This window comes from Palaemon carinicauda, chromosome 26 (genome assembly GCF_036898095.1).
Source record: "Palaemon carinicauda isolate YSFRI2023 chromosome 26, ASM3689809v2, whole genome shotgun sequence".
Lineage (NCBI taxonomy): Eukaryota > Metazoa > Arthropoda > Malacostraca > Decapoda > Palaemonidae > Palaemon > Palaemon carinicauda.
This window is the reverse complement of record NC_090750.1, coordinates 12755980-12763598: the sequence shown is the minus strand read 5'-3', so window position 1 is coordinate 12763598 and position 7619 is coordinate 12755980.

Here is a 7619-nt window from a genome sequence, read left to right as displayed (position 1 = left end):
TGCCAAAAGGCCTCCGGCCCATGATCGTCACCCTTACACATCGTTCTGAAGAAAGACGGCTCCCTCCCTCCGTGCAGGGATTACAGGCGCCTGAACATACAAACAGAACAGGATCACTACCCCCTCCCAAACATTACCGATGTGACCTCCTACCTGCACAAAGCGAAGGTTTTCTCTAAGCTCGACCTCCTGAAGGGGTATTATCAGGTGCCTATGAACCCAGAAGACATCCCCAAGACTGCCATCACCACTCCGTTTTGCACATACACCTTCAATTATTCCTGTTTTGGCCTTCATAATGCTGGGGCAACGTTTCAACGTCTCATGGATGGCATCTTAGGGGACCTCCCTTTCTGTGTATGTTATGTGGACGACATACTTGTGTTCTCCTCCTCCAAAGAGGAACACCTCCGTCACCTGCGCATCGTGCTCGACCGCCTGCAACAAAACGGCCTTGTAGTCCGGTACGACAAGTGTACCTTTAGCGCCAACGAAGTGTCGTTCTTAGGGCACCGTATCACTCCTGAAGGAGTCCATCCCCTCCCTGAGAAGGTAGCAGCCGTTCAGAATTTCCCCGCGCCCTCGACCGTCAAAGCTCTGCAGGAAATCTTGGGTATGATCAACTATTATCACCGTTACCTGCCAGCCATTGCCGCCACTCTTGCTCCCCTCTACGCCTCACTCAAGGGCAAGCCAAAGGACCTGAAGTGGGGTCCCCTTCAAGAGCAAGCCTTCTGTAATGCAAAGAAGGCCCTATCAACTGCTGCGGCTCTTACTTTTCCTATACCACACGCCCCTCTCCTTCTCTCTACCGATGCCAGCGATGTCACTATTGGTGCAGTACTCGAGCAGGTGGTCAAAGGCACGCCCCGCCCATTGGCCTTCTTCAGCAAAAAACTGTCCAAGGCAAAATCGGGTTATTCTACCTTCGATCGAGAATTGCTGGCGGTGCACTTGGCTGTCCGTCACTTTCGCCATTTCTTAGAAGGTACGCCCTTCGTCATTCGCACAGACCACATGCCTCTGGTGCACGCCTTCACTCGACAGTCTGACGCCTGGTCCGCCCATCAGCGCCGACATATCTCCGCCGTGGCTGAATACAATTGCACCCTCCAATACGTCCCTGGGAAAATGAATCCCGTTGCCTATGCCCTGTCAAGAAACACGTTGGCTGCCGTTCAACTGGGATTGGATTACAATGCCCTGGCTGAAGCCCAACGACAGGATCCAGAGTATCAAGCTTGTAGGACATCCTGCACGTCACTCCGTTGGGAAGATTTTCCCCTCGAAGACTCCAACACCACCCTCCTCTGTGACGTCAGTACTGGTTGACTGCGACCTTGGATTCCTGCTCCCATACGCCGACAGGTGTTTGATTTCATTCACGGCCTTTCACATCCCTCGTTCCGTTCTACTGCACAGCTGCTGAAGGCAAAGTTCATTTGGCACGGCATTTCTAAGGATGCTAAGGATTGGATCCGCGCCTGTACTTCTTGCCAAACTTCCAAAGTACATCGACACACGGATTCAGGAGTGGCCACCTTTCCTCAACCTCAGCGTCGTTTCGCACACATTCACGTCGACGTTGTAGGCCCTCTACCCACATCACAAGGACATCGTTACCTGTTTACCGTCATCGACCGCTCCACTCGTTGGCCTGAAGCCATTCCAATGGAAACTGCAACATCCACCTCATGTACATCTGCCTTACTCTCTGGATGGATTTCAAGATTCGGTATCCCTGAGCATATTACTTCTGATAGGGGAACCACTTTCACCTCTCAATTGTGGACGTCATTAGCGAATCTCCTGGGCATCACCCTACATCAGACAATGGCCTACAACACCGCTGCCAATGGAATAGTAGAACATTTTCATCGCACCCTCAAAGCAGCTTTGATGTCCCGCTGCAAGGATTGCAACTGGTTTACTCAGCTTCCCTGAGTCCTCCAGGGACTACGGACCACTCCTAAAGACGCCCTCGACGTCTCGGCAGCTGAAATGGTGTATGGCGACCCGTTGGTCGTCCCTGCCGAATTTTTTCCTTCTTCAACCTCCTCCGACGATCTCCAGTCCATACGTCATGTCGTGGGAAAATTTACTCTGTGCTGCCAGACTTACAAGCCCCCAGCGAAGCATCCCATACCAACGGACTTGCACTCTGCAACACACGTCTTCCTGCGCAACGACACTAGCAAGCCACCACTAACGCCCCCTTACACGGGCCCTTTCCTTGCGATCCGACGCAGTCCGAAAGCATTCCTACTAAACATTCGTGGCAAAGAAGACTGGGTCTCCATTGATCATCTAAAACCTGCTTATCTTCTGCCAGATGACCCGCCTATAGTTAGCCTCTCTAGATCATGGGCCCCCTATTTAACATATACAGTATGTCATTTTTAGGTGGGGAGCCATGTACCAACTGTGTGTCACACAATTGTACATAATTCCTTTTGCATATATTATGCTTGTATCTTTGCTCTTCCCTCGCACTAAACGAACATGAAAATTCATGTCTGCTGTTTCCTCTGTAACATTGTCTGTCTTGTTAACTTGTTATGTCCTTTTGCCTTGAGGTTTTGTATATAAAGGAGTGTGTTCTATAACAATATAAATAAGTTGATTGCATCCTGACTTTGAGTTCACAACCCTCTCTCGGCTCGTCACACTACACTCCAAATTGTTTCAAACTATAATCTAAAACTGCTTATATTGGATAGGGTACATACTTGTTGAATTGCCTGCTTATATGGTTAAAAGTAATCAAAATCAGTGAATTACCTGCTCACATTGTTGTAAGAAGTAAAAGAAATAAAAGAAAGAGGCTATTTCAAACAAAACTTAATTAACTTCTCTAGTAGTTAAATTTGAATTGAATACATGTGCTTGGAACAAGTCTGGGGGCAGGGTTATATGAAAATGACATATATGAAAAATATATGTAAATGTTTAACAGATATACAGAAATAAAGACTAATTGCATCATAAAGATTCAAAACCAACTTTCAGTGAATAAGAATCAGTGTCAACACCCATATCTACTCGAAACCACTTAAAAGTTATGTTTGTAAACAAATACCAGAATTACACAATTTGTCTGAATTCTATCAGGCAAAGTGTGTATTAAGAACTACTAAATTTCACGTAATGCCTGTAAATTTCAGTCATTTCGCTATATCCCTAAGCGAATCGGTCATTTCATGAAATGCCTAAAATCTTTAGGCATTTCGGAAAATGCCTAAAATCTTTAGGCATTTCGGAAAAAGCCTGGTTACACAGTTTGCCTGTAACATATATATATATATATATATATATATATATATATATATATATATATATATATATATATATATATATATATATATGTGTGTGTGTGTTTGTATATATATATATATATATATATATATATATATATATATATATATATATATATATATATATATATATATATATATATATATATATATAGATATGTGTGTGTGTATATATATATATATATATATATATATATATATATATATATATATATATATATATATATATATATATATATATATATATATATATATATATATATATATGTATATATATATATATATATATATATATATATATATATATATATATATATATATATGTGTGTATATATATATATATATATATATATATATATATATATACATATATATATATATATATATATATATATATATATATATATATATATATATATATATATATATATATATATATTCTGTCTATTCTATTTTATATCCTGCTAATGACCCTTTCTTTTTTTGTATGTTGTTTGAATACCCCTCTTTCTAATTTGATCTCGTATCCATGTTCTTTTTCTCTCTCATAATGGTATTCCCATCATTATTCTTTCCATATGTTTTTTTGATGTAACCAGCTTATGTTCTGAGGCTTTAGTAAAGCTCCAGGTTGGTGATGCAAATGTTAATACTGTTTTTGGTAGGACCACCTCATTAGGTAATTTCATTTTAGAGAAAATCTCATTATCTTCGTTTTAATAATATCTACTCTTGTTCTTTCTTTCTCTAATTAAATATTCTATCTTCTATATATTCTTGTGATGTAACCAGCTTATGTTCTTAGGCTTTAGTAAAGTTTCAGGTTGGTGATGCGAATATTAATACTGTTTCTGGTAGGACCATATGATAAATTACATTTCATTTTAGAGAAAACCTCATTATCTTCGTTTTAATAATATTTACTCTTGTTCTTTCTTTCTCTAATTAAATCTTCTATCAGTTTTTGCAATATCTTAACTGATTCAGTAAATGAAACTATGTCATATACAAATGTCAATTTGTTACTTGTTTACTCTGAACTTTGCATTTGAATTAGGGTTTGAACAGAGCATAAGTGTAGCTACTCACATGCCTGATAACTACTTGGACATAATATACATTGACTCCTTAGGCGTTATGATAATAAAGTTGGTTCTCAAGTTAGAACATTTGATCATAGATTAATTTCTTTAGTAGTGAAGACTGGGTTGCCTGTCCCTGATACGTCATTCGCATGTAAATTTTGTATAAATTATCAAGCAGACAGAAATGGCATCTTTTGGAAATGAATTTATTTCAATTATATGATGCCATTGATTCTGTTCTTTTTCTTAAGCATTTGGTAAACCTAATTGATAGGCGTATCCCTTCTCATATTCTAAACTGCTAAGTTAACAAAACTCTGGCTCACAGATGATGGTAGATATACTTCATTATTTTAATCATGGGGCCCGTCATCTTTGGACCAGATTTGACTTGGAATAGCAAAACTCAAATAAGAGCTTTAGATCAGAATATGTGATCCAGCTGAAAAGAATAACATTTAACCAATATATATATAATTTCTAATATAACTCCGGAACATAAGTGGTGGGCTACCATGAAAACTATATTCTTTTTTGTATAAATAACAGCTCCTCCTATATGGCTCTGTCACGCACTGTCCAAAGGAAAAGACAATCGTGTGTTTGACTGTAAGCAGAGTAATGAAAAACTTTACCTTCCTCATTCCTGATTTCTTTAGACTAGACTAAATAATTTATTATTATTATTATTATTATTATTATTATTATTATTATTATTATTATTATTATTATTATTATTATTATTATTATTATTATTATTATTAGTTAAGCTTTGAACCTAGTTGGAAAAGAAGGATGATTAAGCAGAAAGTTTCCAGCAGAATAAAAAAAATAGCTAAGTGAGGAATGGAAATAAGGAAATAAATAAACTACAAGACAAGTAATGTATAATCAAAATAAAACATTGTAAGAACAGTAGCAATATTAAAATAAGTTCTCGAATTATAAACAATTGAAATAAAAAAATAAAAAGAAAACAAAAAGAGAAGTAAGAATGGCGTGCCTACATGTACCCTCAAATAAGAGAACTCCAACCCAAGGCTGAATTAAATAATTTATTATTTTTATTGTTATCATCAGCATCATCATAATCATCACTATTATTATTATTATCAATAACATTATTATTATTATTATTATTATTATTATTATTATTATTATTATTATTATTATTATTATTATTATTATTATTATTATTATTATTATTATTAGTTAAGCTATGAACCTAGTTGGAAAAGAAGGATAATTCAGCCGAAAGTCTCCAACAAAATAAAAAAAAATAGCTAAGTGAGGATTGGAAATAAGAAAATAAATAAACTACAAGACAAGTAATGTCTAATTAAACTAGAACATGATAACAACAGCAACAACATTAATATCGATTTTCCAATTATAAACGATATAAAAAATAAAACCAAGAAAAAGAGAAATAAGAATGGAGTGTCTCCATGTACCCTCAAACAAGAGAACTCCTACCCAAGAGAGTGCGAAAACATGGTACATGGGCAATGGCATTACCAAATTCTTCAAAAAATGATTTGATTTCAGAGTGCTCTTAACCAAGATCTGCCTATCATACCTAAATAGTCTCTTCTACTCTTACCAAGAAATAACAAGTCAATGAACAATTACAATGCAGAGGTAATATCTTAAAAAAAAAAAAAAAAAAAAAGTCAGGTGTATTAGGGCGGAAGAGAATGTGGAAAGGTTACACCAAACTATTCTGTGTATGTGTAGACAAAGGAGAAATGAACTGTATGCCAGAGAGATCGATTCAACTTAGTACTGTCTGGCCAGTCAAATAACCCTACAACTCTCTAGTGGTGGTATCTCAATGGGTGCCACTGTCTTGGGAAATTGAAGCTCTCTTGGTGGACCTAATCCTTAATGCTTATAGAAGTGTAGACCCAATAGGTACATTTGCTGTGTTTTTCATGAAGACTGCAGATTTTGTTGCTCCTAAGTTATCCTTCATTTCATGCAAGTTAGCAAGATTTTATTTTATCAGGTGTTGGAGAATTCTTCATACTATTCCAAGATATAAATGTGTTTTTGGTAGCTCAAGTCCAGTTGTTCATCGTATAATTTACATTACATTAATAAGATCTAAAGTTTTTAAACACCGTTTGGCAAAATATCTGAATAGTTTTGCTGTACACAATCACCTTTTCCCGTGTTTGCAATAAAGCATTCATAATGGTCTTGGATCATGTAATGTCCTTCTTACAATATCCGATGCTTCATAAAATACAAGAAATTCGTATGATTGACTTTGATTTTAATGCTGACTTTGACCAAGTTAATCATGAGGCCCTTGTTTTAAAGTTCAAACACAATGAAGTGGGCCGGTCTTTCCTTCGCAGCATTATTGTTTTTTTAAGTGATACATCATAATGATTTGTTTTTCTCTTTATTTTTGTATTGGAAACAGATTGAGAATAAGAGTGTAATATCTGAGGCTTCACAGCATAGTGTTCTTCACCCATTCCCGTTCATAATATATACACATGGCATGTGGTTTCCCCTAGAAAAAGAGCTCGTCGCAAATGCAGATTGTCTTAATCTCTTTGCATTAAGTCCTTAATAGAGACTAAACTGAAATCAGTATATGGTGCAAATTATGGGGCATGACGATGAACCCTAACAAAACTCCGGGTGTTATTGTAGGTAGGTCAAGAACATGGGCTCCTCAACATCTAGATCTCAATATTATTAGATTTTCTGTAATACTTAATAATTCTTTAGTAATTTCAGGTGTGATTTATAATAAAAAATAAATTCGGTCTGTTTCTTCGTAAAAGGTGCAAAAAATTTGCTCATTGAGAGTCTTTTGAGGCTTTTGGTGATCAATCTATCCGGAAGAAATGTTTAAGATCAATCATTCGATTTTGTTTCGAGTATTGTTCTCTTGTTTGGTCTTCAGCTGCTGAATCTTATCTTATTTAGTGTGACCGGAACTTATGATCGATTAAATTTCCTATTCCTGTCCTTGCCATTAAGCATTGGTATCGTCATCAGTTATTACTTTTTGCAAGTTTTATAAGATTTTTCTTTTTTCAGAATTCTGACCATCCTTTGTATTCAGATCTTCCAAGAAAAAAATATCCTTTTTTGTTATACTGGATATGTTGTTAGTTCTAGTAATCATGCTGTTTACACCATAAGTTGCAAAAACACATTGTTTTCTTGAAATTTTATTCCTGCTATAACTAAATTGTAG